The 18,415-nt window shown below is 34.0% G+C and overlaps 1 long non-coding RNA gene across 2 annotated transcripts in view; it reads right to left on the reverse strand.

The window, feature by feature from the left end:
* Nucleotides 1–4,294: 4,294 nt before the first annotated feature.
* The window catches only part of LOC120612531 (uncharacterized), a 66,828-nt gene continuing 52,707 nt past the window's right edge, over nt 4,295–18,415 (reverse strand). The window contains exons 3-5 of one of the 2 annotated variants that reach the window (XR_005655475.1): nt 13,715–13,843; nt 11,528–11,601; nt 4,295–6,064 (exon numbers count right to left, since the gene is read on the reverse strand). This is a non-coding gene — a long non-coding RNA (uncharacterized LOC120612531). The remainder of the gene's footprint in view (nt 6,065–11,527; nt 11,602–13,714; nt 13,844–18,415) is intronic. The other variant, XR_005655474.1, reaches the window with a different exon arrangement.

Below are 18,415 nucleotides of genomic sequence, written 5' to 3' on the forward strand. Positions count from 1 at the left end.
CTTCCATGCTGTGTTTGTTGTTCCAGGATATTATAAATACTAATATTTTATAAGCTTTAGTGCAGTTTAGCAATGAATCTCATAAACATAATTCACTATCTCCAAGTTTTCAGAAACACAGAGCCTAAAAAAAACTTACTTTTGGTCAGCCTGTGTATTTGGCTCTCAGCTCTAAGAGCTATGATAGGCAAAGGAAATTTGAGATACGCAAAGTCTCAACTACTCTGTCTTTGAGAAAGGCAGAAGTTTGAGTTTACGTAACTAAATATAATTCCTAATGATTTAAAATGACAGAATAGAAAAAGTACCTGCATTTAAAATTTGTAAAAAATATTATAGCATAAATTAAGGAAACCAGTTTGAAACGATAGGCTAAAAAAAGTATTGATTTTTTATACAGGCACCAGGATTATTTATTTTCTTTCTTAGCAAAACAAAGGATGTATATCATATTGCATGCAAAACATCAATTGAGAGTATTCTGCTAGAACACTAAGCCAATTAAGTCATTTTCTTTTTGAATTCTTAACCCCTTTGTTTTTGGATCTGATCTATAGCTGTAGTCTCTTTCTCCCTTACATGCTTATTTCTGTATTCATAGACCCAAAACTCCCCTGATCTTTCTCCATTTTCCTTCTCTCTCATAACTTCCATCCACTAACAATTTAGGCTTACTTTGCAAAGAAGTACCTATCCATGTAGGATCTTGTTAGTCTGCCATTTCCTAGACGTGCAACAAAAAATAAAGATGCCAACTCTCTTTTTTATACTGGAGATTGACTTGGTTAATTTTATTAGGTAGCTTAGTGCATTTTGCAGAAAAATGGAATAAGGACTGAAATAAAATCCACATCTTAAATCATTGCAACCAATAAAAACATATCGATTAATACGTGGCTAGAACAGACACTACGTGAGAGTAATAGAGTAGATGAAAATATTTTGTAAATTCTATAGCTCTGTATACACATTACTGTGATTGTTTTTCCTTTAAGACATCTCACTGAGAGTGAATTAAATAAGATGCCAATTGCCTATTAAAAACATAGCCTTAATTAGAGCTGGGAACCCCCCTCTTTGTATTAAAGGGCAATAATGATGGAAAAACCTGCTACATGTGGGATCTTTCTTTTCTTTATCCTAAGTCGGTGATGCTATTTGGATAATAACTGATGAAAGAACTAGGGTGCCAACCAATTTGCAGTTAAGTGGCTAATTAAGACCCAAAGCAAAGCTGCCAGGAACTTGGGTCTCCTCGCTTTAAAGTGACACATAAAAGCAATTAGAATGGGGCTGGCTTTGCTAGGACATATTTAAATTTGGACTAAAGTTTGGGCCAGTTATTATTTTATGTTAATATATTCCTCTGTAAGACAGCATCAGAGAGTAAAGGGAATCATTTAGGACACAAGAAATAAATTAGAATATTACTTGGATTCTCTGAATTTAAGATGTGAATAAAAAGCATAACTATAAAATCATTTCTATGCTTGCATTCATAATGGGGTACTACATGTAATTAGATTTCCTAGTCATAGAGGAAAAGAGAATAGGCACATGAAGCACACTGTTATCCAAGAGGAGAAAATCTCTTAATTCTTGGGTGTGTTGTCACCTGTCTGTCACATTGCATGAGTATGACACCTAGCCCAGAATGGCAAGATTTTTAGAATTGTTATATTTCAACTTGGGACAATCGGTTTTACATTTAAATATAGCTGCTCTAATAGCAGAGAGGAGAAAACAGATTCTTTCTGGGTTTAGAAAAAAAAAAAGGGTTGAATTTGATGAGGAAAAGTAGAGAGAATTAGAGAAGATGAAAATTATAACACAGATTATCCATGTATAAGAGAATGGTGGTTGGGGACAGTAGATAACTTGAAATCATAGCTCTAGCAGCATCTCGGAGTTGTGGGGAAGCACAGTCCATTTATATTTTGCTCTTGTGATTTATGATGTCACCATTAAACCCCTTGATGGCATTATATCCTTGTAATTTTCAGTTGCCTAGCATTTTTTCTGTATACAACTCAATAACTCATTGTGTAGCTATTTCACACACACATAAACACACACATTAGTGTGAATATGTGTGTGCTGAATCTGTCGTCAGTGAAAACCATGATTTTTGATGTAATAGTAAGTTGGGTTAATAAAAGGCAAGAAATCATGGGCTAGATGTGTAGTCACTGCATCACCAGCTTTGTCGTGAGGCATCATAAGGAGATATGCCCTGCATGTTATTATAAACAGACTTCACTTTGATTTTGTATATATTCTTTTTAAGAATTAAACAAGCAAAACTGTTTGCAAGATCAACCAAAAGTCATTTGCAGGAAATATGTGAGATTGTGCAGAGATAAAGAAGAAAATATATTCAATTCACCTCAACGTTATAGTGATAGGATTAAAAATAACAGGATTAAAAATATTAAACCTTCAGGGCTAAATTCTGCTACTCCAAGAGATACGCGGTTGGATCTCCTCACCATCCAAGAACTGTTTCCTTTCAGAAAGTCTGGTCATGGCCAGTAACTGTGACACCATAAATCTGGAAAAGAGAAGCTTTTGGAACCTTTGCTTTAAGACTATAATACAACTAGTCAATTAACATTTCTGTGGGGGTGAGAGGTGGTATTTCGATATCTCATATTCCAGCTTTTAAACTGACTTCTGTAATTATTCTCCAACGGAAACATGAATGCCAGCGATTTTTCTGGGGAGTTATTTTTATTTCTATTTGAATATTTTAGCTATAATGCTGGATATGCACTGCTGGATCTCTGAGAATGCTGTTCTAAAATACTACATTTATAAAATGACCCAAGAGCACATGCTGTCTGGATTAAATTTATCCCAAGATGAGAGGTTTTATCTCTAATCATCTTCTTGTTGACTAATCTGGGCACATCTTGTGAAGGTTTGATGGTTGAGATGTAACAAGCTAAAGTGATCCAGATTCTAAAGGGGTATCCCTTTGTCTTGCTTTTGCCTTCCTGAAACATAGAGATAATAAATGTAGCTGCTCTGAATTCATCATATCTTAAAGAAACATCCTCAATGAATGAGACTGTTAGTTTGAAATGAGAAAAAGTGGGGTGTTCTTTTTAAAGCGGCATATTATAAAAGATCACAAAATTATGTACATTCTCAGAAAAATATTTTTAAATATGTAAGATAGCTTTTTCACAATATATTTAAAGCCTACATCAAGTATAATTCTAAAGAGTATTTGTTTCTGTGGAATTGTATTCTCATCTATTCTGTGGCCCGTCACATTGTTATGTTATTTTTATATGAATCTCATATACTAGACTGTGAGCTCCTCAGAAAAAAGAACTTTTACTTGCCGTTTTTATGTTCCCACCTGCATTCCACACAACTCCAGGCACATTGTAAGCATTCACTAAATAAGTATACCTTAAGAAGGATCAACTGCTGCTCTGTTTAAGACAATGATGGGTGATACAACCCTGTTACCTGCAGTAACTTCCTTCATGTGGCTGCCTTTTTCTGCATTTGGATTAAGTTATAAAAGTACAAATTGAGATTGGATGCTGTGTCTTGCAGATCTGCTTTCCACAAAGTGTGGAAATCAGTAAGAAGGATATCCACAACCAGCTCAATATCCCAGCCTTTCTCTTCGGAAGCTTTTAATGCCAGGAAAGAAAAATTAACGAATGAGAAACTCTTAAGAAATAGAGTTTGGGAGTGAGGGTAGAATCATTTGCCTTTCTACTGTACTATACTATGGCCTATCAAAAATTTTAAGCAGCTTTACTGCCAGCTACATTTTCTCCCGTGGGTTATTTTCTTTTCTATTAAGTAATTCCTTAATGCCCAGGGAGTTAAACATTCTGCTGAAAAGAGAGTTCATAGCATCTTCAAAGATTCAAAGCCTTACTGCAATGGTTTTCTTGATTGTAATTTTAAAGTGCTACCTGTGTAGTTAAATGTCTCTCCCATGATGTATTTAGTTTAGTGATATTTCTAAGGTTATGCATATTGAGGACAGATGTTGTGTAATAAGAATCTTACTCTGAAGCACAATTCTACTTCATTTTGCCATATTATCTAATACTTTTTTTAGAAGCTATCTAAACTTTTAGACTTTTCTAATTCTCATCCCAATACAAAATCATAGCAGTAGCTAAAGAAGAAAGGAGAACCAGATATGTCAAGCTCTGTTTTGTTTTGTTTTTCTCTGCAGCTGATATAGTATCTTTCCAATTTCCAGCCAACATTTTCGAGGTACATGAGCATGTCCACCAAAAAATTAAACACATTTTCTGAATGCATTTAATGTTTTATTCACTTATGAAAAGTATGTATTACACTTATTGTCAAAGGCAGAAAACATTTATTTCTTGATATTTAAATGGGGATGTGATTCAATTACAAAGTAGTTTTTCTCTTGAGATTAGTACATAATCAAAGATAACTTATTTATTTACCAATTTTTTTCTCTTGTTCTTGATAAAAATCATATAGTTTTTGAACCTTTGCTAATTCCAGTTGTCCAATGCCTTAATGGCCTTGCTGAGAGTGGGAGCAGCTTTTGGAAACAGTATGCTGCTCTTCAATATCATAGTGATGTATTATTTGAAAGCTGACATAGTTTTGCACTTTGGAATTTTAAAGAGAATTGCCGGAATAGGTATAGCGTATGGAGACATGAGTGAGTGAGTGAGTGTGAGTGTGTGTGTGTGTGTGCACGCACATGTATGCACGTGTGTGTAATCCTAAAATGAAGAGTCATCTATTCTAGTAATAGCCATGTACTTGGACCCATCTACAGTTCGATTGTACATCAGTTATGATGTGTCTCCTTCTAACGGGAAGGATACCAATCTTGATGAATAGCTAAAAGGTAAGATCATTCTTAAAGGTGTGAGTGATTAATAATGGCCATGCATAGATTTTTTCTAAGCGTGTAAATAAAATATATCATTCACATGAAGGGCAGGAGTTTGGCAGAATGATTCATAGTGCATTTGAAAGCATAAAAAGTCAAACCTAGGTTCTCCTCTAAGCATGTCAAAAAGGAAGCTGGTTTAGCCATTTAAAATATTTAAGTGGATATTGAAATATATGAGTGGATATACAAAAATCATATGCCTATGGGACATTGAAGACAGATTATAAAATTTTTAATTACCACCAACTGAACTAAATAAAAAAATTTCTCTTTTGGTAGCTAAATAATAATACAATAACAGGTAAAAGTGGATAAAAAATAAAAGTGGCAGTTCTGCACTATAGCACTTGGCCCATATGTCAATCCAACCAAGAGTTACTATATAACCTTTAAATTGAAGGTTCCTATGGCGGGCTGTAGTATTAGCATATGGCTTGGATCTACTGTGATCAGCAGTCATACCATGGTACAAAGAGCTCTGTTAAGTTGTTACAACACAATACAACAAGACTGCAAAGATGTTCTTTGAAGATAGAAGAATTATTCTAGTGGTGATATCTAAATACAATGACAAGCAACCTATATGGTTGCTTTTTGTTTATTCTCTGCCAATGGCCTAGAGCACATGATATCTTGACAATGCTTAAGAAAACTAGCTTCATATGATACAATACTACATGCCATGCTCTCCTATGGCCCAGTGTCACAGAGACTGTACACATCCCAGACAGGAAAAGTCTCAACCCTGAGGTCAGGGTGAAATATGACTTTTCTTTCACAAGTTACTGGTGGATGGAGGAGTATTAATTGTGCCTTTCCTGCATGAAGTTAATGTTATCAAAGACTGAGTGAAAAGAAAAGTTGATTGATGACTGTTAAGGATAAAATGCCTGTATCCACTAGAGAGAAAAACAAGACTTATCATTTGTACTCTTTTAAGAATAAAAACTCACAATTTATTAAATTTTTTAAAGAATGTATTGACTTAATGTCATAAAAAATTTCATGAATGTTATTTTCTTCATTTAATGTCTCTTCCTGTGAAGACTTAGGGCGTACATCCTGGGCATGATAGAAGGCACAGTGACGTTCTCTCTCTGCAGTTGTCACAGCCTTCTCCCTGTGTTCTTTGGCTGCCAATGTTCCCTGAAAGTCAAGCATGGTATATATAAACAAGCCAAGCATGAGGCCTATCGATGGATGGAAATCTGACAAATACAGTGACACCATCAGAAGCACTACTTTTGAATGTTAAGAATGAAAATATAGGAAATACCAAAGGATCACGTCATAGATGAGACTTTATTATATCAAGGACTTCATAGAATTTTGGAAACTAAACTCCTTTTGAGAAAATCTAAATAATGATATGCTTTACTGACTTGAAAACAGCAGAGCCTGCCTTCCTCATTTCTCTCTATTCAACATACACATTGTGAGGATTATTCTGCCTTTGGGCATAGGGGTGTAGATATGTGTGCACATTACAGGCATAGATCTTTAGAATACTTTGGGCTTCTTGGGGTAGTAGAATTTAAAATTGGTTCAATTTTACTATATATTTCAGAATTTGGGAATCTTTAGGTAAATATGGAACACATTGCTTATAACACACATTTAAACACAGTATTCAAAGTTGTGTTTCCAGAATAAAAATATTTAAATAATTATCTATACCTGGTAAGCATTCTAGTGAGAGACTATCACATGTTGTTCTGTAGTTCTAACTCAAAGTCATAATGTCTTAGTGTACATAAAAATAAAAGCATCAAATGGCTCAGAGAAATCAGGACTGAGAAGGTGATGGTTAGGATGGTAGATTATGGCAGTTGCATAAAAAGGCTAAAGAATAGCCAAAGTTCCTTTTTAGGATATATCTATTTGGGGATTTCATGAGACACAATTATATTTTAGTCACCAAATTTTTATAAGAACATCCTAATCTAAAAGACAAATGCCATTTTAATATAATGTGGGTCATATATAATCACATTGTGGTCTATGAGGAAAAGAACTATACTAACCAATCACACAATGAAACCATTACTTAGAAACTTTCTCAACAATTTGGCGTTTTTCTCTTGACTTTGCCTGTAGAAAGTGAGGATGAGTGAGTCATTCCTTCCTTTTCTCTCCTGTCTGTTAGCTGCAGTGACAGTGAATGAATCTATGTGATTGTCTTTCTCATCTCATATGGCCTGGGTGATTAAGAATTCTGCCAATTCTCCAGACTTTTGCCTGTAAGGATTCTTCTCCAGCTTCCCTTTCCTTGTCCTTTAAAGAAATCTTTAGGAAGTAGGTGAATGCCACTAACCACAGAGTGAGTTCAGAGAGGATTTTGCCTCCTTCCTCTCACGTTGATTGTTTTCATGGCCAAGTGGTAATATGAGACACATTGAATTAAGAACAAGATGATGGTCCAATAACATATATTTATTCACAATGTGAGGGAGAATTAAATAATGAAGTGGTGAGACACATAGCCATATTCACTTTGGGTTCTCCCAAAAGAGACATTCTCTAAAATCTGTCTCTGAATTTTTGCCTTCTGTGATGATATGAAAGTTCTTTCATTTATTTTTATTTTCCCTTTTTATCTTGCTCTGATCTTTACCACCTCTGTTCTGCCCAACTCTTCAACTTCTCGAGATCTGGAAAGACCCTAGGTTCACTTGGGCAAAAGATTTTCTATGCCAAGGTTCCTGGCTATGAAGCCGCTAATGGTTTCCGGATTTAGGACATGGTCATTATTTTCTTATTTTATTTTCTTTAACTTCTCCATTTTTCCTTCATCACCCTAGTACTATTTGCAGATTAGCTCTCATTTAAAAGCCAATTAGCTTCATAACTTATAACAAATCAATGAGTTGCTTACCAAATGACCGACAAAGAGATAATCTAGTAGAAAATAATATAAGGAATTAGTCTTTTTCTCTCAGAATCTGCTCAGTTCCAGTTATCAATAAAATGTATTGTACAAAAGGGGGAAATTATTCTTTTTTTGATTTGCAATTAGTACTTCCATTTTGGATGTAGTCATACTTTAATTTTAATTGCTTTTAAGTAAATTTTGTTTGATTCTTTTGAAATATATACAATTAGACCAAACAGGTGTTTTAGTGAGAAAAGTGTTTACAGAACAGTTCAGGTGAGGTATTCCCAGACTGACTAGATGCAATTTTAATGACACAATCATCCTCAGGTGTGTACTAACTTCCACTACATTCCAATGACTTATTTATCAACATCACAGAGTGCAGGAAGATTTTTTTTTCTCACTTTAAATTTTTTATAGTGACTATTGGAAATCACAAGAAGGAAGAGGAAGAGCAGGAGGAGGAGGGACAAACACTCCAGTGAAATATAATAAGATCACAGGAATATGTTCTAATGATGCTAAACTCTGCTTCAATTAAATTTAGTCCCTTCTTCCAACTCACAAACCTTCTTTTGTGTCATCGTGTTCAAATACACTTTTCAGTAAGTTCCCAAAAATCCTTAAGATGTTAAAATTCCAGAAAAATTATTTGTTAGAGAACAAATGTAAATACTACATGCTCAGCATCTGAATGTACAAAAAACTTCTCCAAAATAACCCATATGTTCTAGAATAAGCAGCAATCTTCACAGTGAACCATGAAATATTCTGGAGGCAAATGGCAGAGTATCAGTGTCTTAAGGACAGCATTTTCCACTTTAAATAACAGACAAGATAAAGTTGATGTATGATTCAGTAAACCCTTCAAGGCAGTGTAAGGAAAACCTTTTCTTCTTGAGACTGATGTTGGAAAGAAACAGACAAAAATTAAGAATTGCTCTGCCAGGCAGCATAAAGAATCAATTGGTGTCTTTCTGAAATTCAGGAAATTCAATGAATTGATAGACTGTTAAGAACCAGGCCACACACACTGAAAGCGATTCTTTATAAGTACTAGATAGCAAAGATAACATGAAGCTCTTCAGAAAGCGTTGGGCACAAGAATGCATTAAAAGACACTAAATTGTGTATTAACAGGAAATGAAAAAGGCCTATTTTTTAATAGGCATCTACAAATGGAAACATTTTGTAAGGGTAAATCAATGCTAAATTGAAAGATAAGCAATTTACAAGTAAATTTCAAACTTTATTTTTTCATTTCTCGTGTGATTTTTGTCATTTCTAGTTCACTTACCCTGTCTCTAAAAATGGCAAAATCTCTGTCATAAAATAATTTAGATTTAATTGACATTCCCCAAGGCAAGCAAGCTGGTAGTATAAGAATCCTTTTGAAAGCAAACACTCTCAGATGACTACAAAAATCAAGTATGATCAGATAATTTTGGGGAGGGGGGTTTAATTTACTAGAGTCTATCCATCTTTATGTGGCCTATGACATAAAAATTAAAATGTATAAAATGATTTTTTAAAATTTCAGTGGGGCAGCTAGTTGCTTTAAAAAGTTCTTTACATTATGATGGAAGAAACATTAGACTAAGTCATTTATTTTATCTATAGTTTTATTTTAAATTATTTAATTTAGCATTAAGATGTGAAATTTGTCCAACTGAAATCATCATAAATAATTTCTTATCTTTTTCAAAAAATAAAAGAAAAAAAGGAAGTGAAAGAAAACAAGAAAACTTAAAAAATTTCTTAGGCAAATCGAAAAATTAATTATCATAAGAACTTAACCTTAAATTTAGAGTTTTACTACTAATTTTTTGGTTTCTTGGCATTGTCACAGTGTTCATTCATTGACTGTAAGCCAGGATCATAAAACATACACAAAACATATAGTATTGAATTCATTAAATGATAATATCCTAGATTATAATTTCTCCTGAGATGGGATTTTAATTGTATCTAAATAATTTTTGGGAAAGGCTCTTTTGAAGTATTAGGGATATGTAAAATTTAAAAATCTAACATTTTTCAGTAAAATAATGAAAATAATAATTGTGATAATTGCTCAAAAGAAAAAAGTTTCACTTTCTATAGTAGACTCTGGCACAGGAATAAGATCAATGTGTATACTCCACTAATTTGAACCATTTTAAAATATATCTAAATATGTAGCATAGAACACTCAGTGGGTGATCAATGGCTACTCTGAATATCTGAATTATGTCTGCTACCTCATGGCTGTGTGAACATGCTTGTGAGTTGCCCTCTGTTGACAACAGCACCTCCTCACCCAAGGATACCTTGATTAGCCAAAGAACACTGGTACAGGTATTCCAGTTATCCAGTAACCCCCCTTCAAGTTTAAAAAGCTTTTTAAATTTTTCAAAACCATATTCATAAGCTCTCTTGTCTTAACATACAATGTTTCCCAAATGACATCATTATTTTTTGTTGTTTCATGGTCCAACAAACTCTCCAGATCATCTTTAATAATATTTAACATTAACCGTGCTACAGATACAGTTGTGGACTATACGCTAGATCTAAGATACATACCAGACACTGAATCAAAATTATGCTGAGAATTTGACTACATTGTATCTATTTTTCTATTTCTTTTTTTACACATCAACACAGGCAAATTGTACAAAATATGCTGACTTGAATGCTCTAGTTGACCAAAATTTTTCTTTTCAAGGTGTGACTTTTCATAGGCTCATTAGTACAACATAAACAATGGAGAGTGAACTGGTATGGGCCACAATGCTTCTACCATAAATTTGAATAGTTTAACTAGGCTCTGAGTTTATATTCATTGTGGCTGAGATGGTAAAACACTGTTTGTTTGTTGGTTTGTTTGTTTGTTTGTTTGTTTGTCAAAAGAAGACATTTCAATATTACTAGTATGTGTGTTTATCTGACAAAAGTTGTTCTGAGCCAAGACTCAACTGGTGTAAGAAACCACCAAGTCCAGCATTAGAAACACAATGACTGTCCTGACAGAACCAAGACTGATAAAGCTGAGAGTTCCTTCAACAATATTCTTGATATAGTCTGTGTTTTTCTCTGATATGTTTATCTAAGGCCATCCCTAGTTGTGAAGGACCCTAGACAAATATTTCTGTAGGGCCAATGTCTATATTAACAATTAGATTGAAAATGAATCACAAAATTCAAGAGCCTATATAAGGTGGAAATGAAGACTTAGAAAAATGGGTAGAGAAGAAAAAGTTACATATGAAAATTCTTTTTAGTATCCAGGCACCATCTCTTCCTGTTCACGTTCAGTAACAATGTCTTAAAGTTATTTATTATATAATGTCATTTTCTAAATAATTTTATACCTCACACTACATGAAAAAGGTAACAATGCTATTATTATTCACAAAGCCATAGCTCTTCAGAATGCATTTGTATTGAAACAATATTCTTGCTACTGTAATTCCCTAATGTCATTTATTTAGTTATATCATTACTCGTGAAGCTGCTTTACTCAGTGGCTTCATTGTGCTATCAAAGGCTATAACTGTGCTTCACTGATGATGACCACAAATAAATGCAAGTCTTATCCCGAGTATGCAGGAAAGTATGCATTATCATTCCTTTTCTGTCATTTTAATTTTACCATACAGAATTTTATAGCTTAAACATAGAATAATACATCTTCCAAACATGTCTTCCTTTAAAATCTTTAGCCAAAATCATTGCATTCTAGAATGTAATACCTTTCAGTGTTGACCACTCCTCTGCCTTCCACATACTGCCACCAGTGGGGAGGACTGGTGAGGGTTCCCATAAGCTAAGAAAGAGAAATGGTCTTATTCACATAAGAAATGTCCATACCACTTCCAGCAAGGCTTAAGACTAACCCAAGAGAGTATGTCACCACATCAATCACAGGTAAGAAGGAACTATGATCAGAAGGGCTGATTAGCATTGAGGAACTAAGGTTTAGAAAGGCCTCAGAGGAGATAGGTGCAGCCACTCCCATACATCTGCCTGACATGTGGTAGTGCAAAGCCTATGGAAGAAGGGAGCTGGTGGCAGGCACGACACAAAGTAAAGGATATCTACTGCTGCTGCAGATTGGAGGAGGCAAATGATCTGAACACAGAGAGGTGAGAACTGACTCTGTGGCTCACATATATGACTCAAGCCCAAGGGTCAGAGGTACACTTCATTGCCCAGAGCCCTGAACTCATTCTGTGTGTGAAGTGAGTGAGATTCACCCCAAATCAACATGTCAGCACTATTCTGGTAGGTTGGTCTCATGTGATCCCTTGAAAGAAATACTGTAATCTAAACATCATGGTGCCCAGCCTGAATGACACTCCTGGACCTTGTAGGTCTTAGCCCCCAGAGGAATCTTTAAAAACTTGGTGGAAGGCATTCCGAAGTATAGAGCTTCCTAACATACATGCCAGATGCAAGGGTCTGATTGTTGCTACTGTGTTTTCTTCATGTTTCTAAAAAGTCCTTAGATATAAACTCTGTCTTCCTATAGCAACAACACATGTCCCTTTCCATATTACCAGTAATTGTATTTTCAAGTATATTGCCAGACAGTAGGCTACCCAATAATATTAGAATAGCCTTGCAGGAAAAGTCTTTCATTTCTGTTCTGTTTTGAAACTCCAGCCCAAGGCTAGTCACATAAAAATCAACAAATACTACTTGGTTTATAATAACTATTTATCAAGTACAATTAACAGGTAAACTGTAGAACTGCTAAACAAAAGAAAATGAGAATAACTGATACTGTAAAAGTAATTGTTACTGGAAAACAAATTCATAGTAAGAGCAGTCATTCTTTCATTATAAAGATTTCGACCTAAAGAAAATAGTTGCATACACCAATTTTTTGGTTGAAGTAAAAGTGCTTTGTGGATATTACATTTCCTAAAATTATTCACCAGATTAATTCCTCGATACTGTTTATCTTCCTTTTCTCTATTTTTATTAGAACATGCATATCTTCCTTTTTTACTAAAACAAGTTCAATACTTCATTTTATGTTGAATTTAATAATGACCTTTCTCTGTGACTAACTCAACCCCACAAAGATATATTATTTAGATTTGAAGTAATGAAGTAATGAAGTATCACTTTTAATTTATGGTCTATACTACATTGATTCACATCTATATGTGTAAAAATGTGTAAGAGCATGTGTATGTGTGTATGTGTGTGTGTGTGTGTGTGTGTGTATACACACACACACACACATATATAATGTTATTTAGACACTTATACATATATATGCATATCCCATCTCCACAAGAAAATTATGTCCTTTATGCTAATGAACATATTTTTTATAGAACATGAAGCACTTTCTCAGTCAGATAGAGTAGGAGCTGAGAGAAGTTTCCTATGTTTGATTAAGGTTTGGTCTCATCATTCTGTCTTGCCTTTGAAATTGTTTGAGAAACTTGATGCTAATTAAAATATGAGATTTAAGTGTGATTGGCATAAATAATTAAGCAATAGTACATTTAAGCAAACTGTAGTAATAGAAAAAATATGTTAAGAAGTTAAACTAGTGTAGATTTTGCAGGTGATAATGTACAGGTCCCAGGTGATATATCTGTTTCCCAACAATTCTTTTCCAATAAAAACCAAAATCATTGCCAGTCACCACTACTATTTACCACTACCACTACCAGTAGAACCAAACATGCTAGATTATTAAGTTCTTGAGATCTGAAGCCATATATTATTCATATTTCTCTCCTCAAATAAATATCACATAGTAGTGCTCAATAGATATTTATTGGGAGAACAAATAAAAATCTACATTGATTTCCCTTCTTAAATTGACCTAGTCATATCTGGTCAACACATAAAGATTAATAATGTAATTTCCATTCTTCCACAGATTTTACCAGAAATTGTGTGGCAGCAACAATTACCTTGCCAAAGCTGTGAACGTTACACAGGAAATCTGTTCCATGGTTACAAGGTTACACAGCTCACTTTGCTCATTCTTCTCAAGGGAAATTAAGCAAGAGGATATAGTTGACTTTTCTTTTCAATCATCACTGTAAGAAAAAAATATACAATCGTGTGTCATCTTCATTTACGAAAATATTAAATCAAGCAAAAAACAGAAACAAACGACATTATTTAGAAAAAATAGATAAATATGGCACATTGGAAAATGTATGGGTGAGGAGAAAAAATAAAGTGAAGATGCAAAATTGAGTTTGTGGTAAAATATGAAGACAAAAAGTCCTTGTCATTATTAACAAGTGCTTATAAAATGGCTACAGTTCAGAAAATGGCTATAGTTCAGATAAAAAGACATTTTCATGTACTTTTTAAATTTAAATTATCTTTTGAAATGTGATAATGTATATCTTATTTCTTTAAGCTACATAATGTTGTAGAATATAGATTACCAGGGCTTGAAAGTATATTCTGATTATACTAAAATTAAGAGCCATTGAAATAAAAAGACATTTTTAGTCCTTATTTCCAGTTCAAAACAAGATAATCTTCCATATCCTCGCCATCAGGTGGATTCTGGAAGATAATTATTTTGTATGTGCAGTTCAGGTACTTGATTCCAACGCAGGAGGTTATTACAGGTTTTAGAGTAGAAGAGAGCCAAGATACATAAACTTTATTATTATTGCTGCCCATTTGACAAGATAGTGTCCCAAATGAACGGACATTGGCCATTCAGATGGAAAACAAAAGCCTGTTTATCAGCTGGTTAATTGCACTCAAATATGAAATAAGATTCCCGACAGTGAAGCTCCCTCACATTTCTATTTCTCACCTAAATTATAAACTATCTGTGAACAAAACCATTTCCAGCATCCAAGTATTTATCATAATAAAGCACATCTGCCACAGATGACTGCTGACCTTTCACCTTTGGTCAGCACTTTAGTAGCTGGCATAGTCATAGGAAAGAAGGATGCACACAAGCTTCCTGGCACTGTCATTTTCCCTTTATCTGTATTGCTTAACTCTGAAACGAGGAAATAACTAAAAAAACCCACAGGACACTGAAAATATTTCTTACACAGAATGAGTCTGGTGAATGCATTTAAGTCCCATTAAGTTTTTTGGATTTAGCAGCTGGAAAGGATCATTTATTGTATAATTTTTTAAATGTTGAAAATTTAAAAGTTTTAACTTAGCCTGTTTGATATCTGTTAGATCACCTAAGATTCATCAAAGATTCTTACCTTACCAATGGAAAGAGATTTAAACCTTGGGCTTCATCTTTTCTTGGTAGGGTTTGTGGACAAGCTGGATGATCAGTAAAGGATAAATTTAAAAAGGCAAATGTAAACTCTCTGCACTAGTGAAGAAGGCTTAATTCCAATAATAAACCCCTATTACTTGACCAAATACCTTTAGTAGATACTGCACTAACAGCATTATTATATATTCTGTTAATGTGTGGGCTTTCCAGCTTGTGCACAACCTCAGTGCACATGGAACACAGGTCTTACAAGATAGCTTTCTAGAAGGGTTTGTATATCTGGTTTTAACTCATGTGGGCATCAGAATAATGCTACATTCATGGATATATGTAACATAGTTACACAATTTCAATGAATATTAATATTGTCTCAAAATATTGACATGTTTTCTTTCCTTTCAGCACATATATAACCATCTACTTTTCCAAGTATCCTTTTAACAGATGAAGAAGTATAAGGACTATTCCCTGTGCTTCAGAACCTACTCATCTAATTAGAGTTCAGTAAATAGATGGCTGTTCAGCACTTACGCTTCTTCCTAATGATACTTCTATTTCCTTTTGGAAATCACCTCCCTCTTTGTGTGCATGAATTAAATGCCACTCCTGCTCCCTCCCTTCTAGAAAGCCGAAGGGGGAGGATTTTTTTTTTTTTTCGCAAATAGTAGTAGAATAGGAGGTTCTATTTTTTGGCCTAAATCCATCAATTGGATCTTTGCTAATAAGACATTGGAAAGGATGGGCATGACTCAAGAACAGCTGTCACCATAATGATATTCTGACCACTCCGCTATTGGAAAGTTACTGTGGTTCCTACTGCCTCTATCCTATCCTTCCTGAATTCATTTGTATCATGATCTGTACCAGCGTCATGTTAATTGTGTGAGCCTCCACTCCCACCTTGCTATTCTTCCATTAAGTTACTTTTGTTAACAGAAGTAGATGTCTGTTGCTTATATGAAAGAATCATTAGTGGTATGCAATGCATGTACTTATGAAAGATAATTTATAATGCAAGATAACATATACATATTCAGGGGACAGTGAACAGAGGTGAAATGAGGATTGCCTCAGTGTTCTTCCTGCCACAGACATTTGTTTAGTATCTTCTACTGTTGGAACACGGAGAGTGTTAAGGTCAGCTACCTGCCCCTGAGGAACACAAGGGCCAGCCATCTCAAGTAGAGATGAATACTCTTGGAGTGGATTAATAAAAGACTTTTGACTACTGCCCCAAAGCTATTCTGAGAAGAAATAGCATCTTCTTCAAAGTAATTTATGGCGTTACCAATGTATTATTTACAGGTAGAAAAAGGAAAATAAATGCTAGATTAGTATATTTAAAACTATAATGAACAGACATTTGAAACTTTCAAGGGCAGAACTCCATAAAATTGTGAGAATTTGTAGCTTCAATTGATTCTCACTTTAACACTTGGAGTAAGTGTAAAAGTATTCATTAAAAAAAAAAAAAATGTAACCTGATGCGAAGAAAAATTTACAATTGTGGTTGTTGTATATAATTCTCTGAAAAATTCTCAAACTTCTGCTTTTTTCTAGTAGATGTTAGCTAGTTTTTTAAATCAGCTTTTCTCTGTAGGGCACAGATAAAGCAAAGATGATTTCTGCAGGTCATCTTATTATAAACACAGTGTATATGTTTTTTATATATCTTGCTGTACTATGTTATTTAAAATTTCATTGAGTGTAAAGAGTAACTTCTTACTTAGTAACCAAACTGAACCTTCCCACTGGAGGAACATGGGTGGCAAACTGCTATGTGTAACAGTAGAACAGCTTCCCTGTCTGACTTAGTCAAGGAGACGCATGAGACGCATGTGCTTAAGCATTTCATCAAGTATGGACTACCCACACAGACTACCTGTGCAAAATCCCAAGGGGTACTAATCAAGAAAAACTGCTCCACTTCACCTAAACTTAGAACAATTGCCAATAGTGATGATTTTTTATGGATGGAATTAAGCAATAATGGCCATATGGATATAACCTAATTTATTTAATTAATCTTTTACAGTTCACATTTAGGTTGATTCCATTTTAATTACCTAGATTATCTGATTATTTATTTTGGATAAATTCCAAGCAGTAGAATTGTTAGTATATACACATGCTCAAGGTTTTTGACCTAGAGGGCATTTGTTGTTTTTTTTCCTTCAGAAAAATTATACCAATTTATATTCAAACAGCACTGCATAAGTCATTGCTACATTGCCTTTTGAACTTAAGTCCTGGAGTTCAGAGTCCAAGGCCGGGGAGGGAGGTGGGGGAAGAACATGAGTAGGTCATCCCAATTGTTGCATGAATGTCTAATCTAAAGTCCATTCTCAGTCTGAAGAGTGGTAAAATAAAGTTTACATTGCCAGCTTTTCAAATCCCTCTTTCTCTATTTTTTGGTATTTGTTATATTATTAAGATAAAACTTCCTTATAAATTTAAAATGAAACAAGTAAAAAGTAATAAACTTTCCTAAAATGTTATCTCACAGAATTTTACTTCCCAACTTGAGATTCTCCAGTCAGAATCTATCCATCTATCTATCTATCATGTATGAAAGTATTATGTATGTATTTATCTAACTATCTATGCAAAGGGAAAGTTAAGATTTGGACATTTTCCATCTAAATTTACCCTCACATCTGCGTCTTTGCTTATTTTATTTCTTTTCCAGCAAGATTCTTTCTCCTCTTCCAGAGCTATCATAAACCTTCCTTCCTTCAGTCTAGAGTGTATACTCTACTCTGCCATGCTGCCTCCTTGACTACCTGGCTCACAGTAATCATTTATTCAGCCCTGACATTGCATCATTATAACCTAGAGGATCTGCGTACAGTTACCAATGTATTTTGGCCAAATAGATTTCAAAAGGAAAGCATTTATCTCCTACTATTTAAGAATGACTGTTGGCTGGGAATTTTATCCCTTCTCTTGACCATTTTGTTCTTAGGGAAAAAATTAAAAATCCTCATAGAAATAAATAGCTCAGGAAATAATCGTCTTATTCATAAAATACATGAACTTTTCTGTCATTTTATGATGATAATGATCAACATAAATTTTTGTATTTTTAAGACCCTGAGTTTTTTCTTGAACTCTCACTAGGAATTGTCAAGATATGACTGACTCATAGGTCATTATTTTTAAAAACAATTGGAATTTCTCAACTATATAGTGGGTATCTTGTTAAATATAAATGAAATAAAGAATTAAATATCTTCATTTTAAAAAGGCTCCAGTATGAAGTAGTTATTATTCACAATATAATTCTAATTCCTCACTATCATTATACACACGAACATACTGACACACACACACTGACACAGACACATATACACTCACACACAATCCACAAATAAATCTTTTGTTTAAAATAATA

Source organism: Pteropus medius, unplaced genomic scaffold, assembly GCF_902729225.1.
Source record: "Pteropus medius unplaced genomic scaffold, Ma_sr-lr_union100, whole genome shotgun sequence".
NCBI classification, from domain to species: domain Eukaryota; kingdom Metazoa; phylum Chordata; class Mammalia; order Chiroptera; family Pteropodidae; genus Pteropus; species Pteropus medius.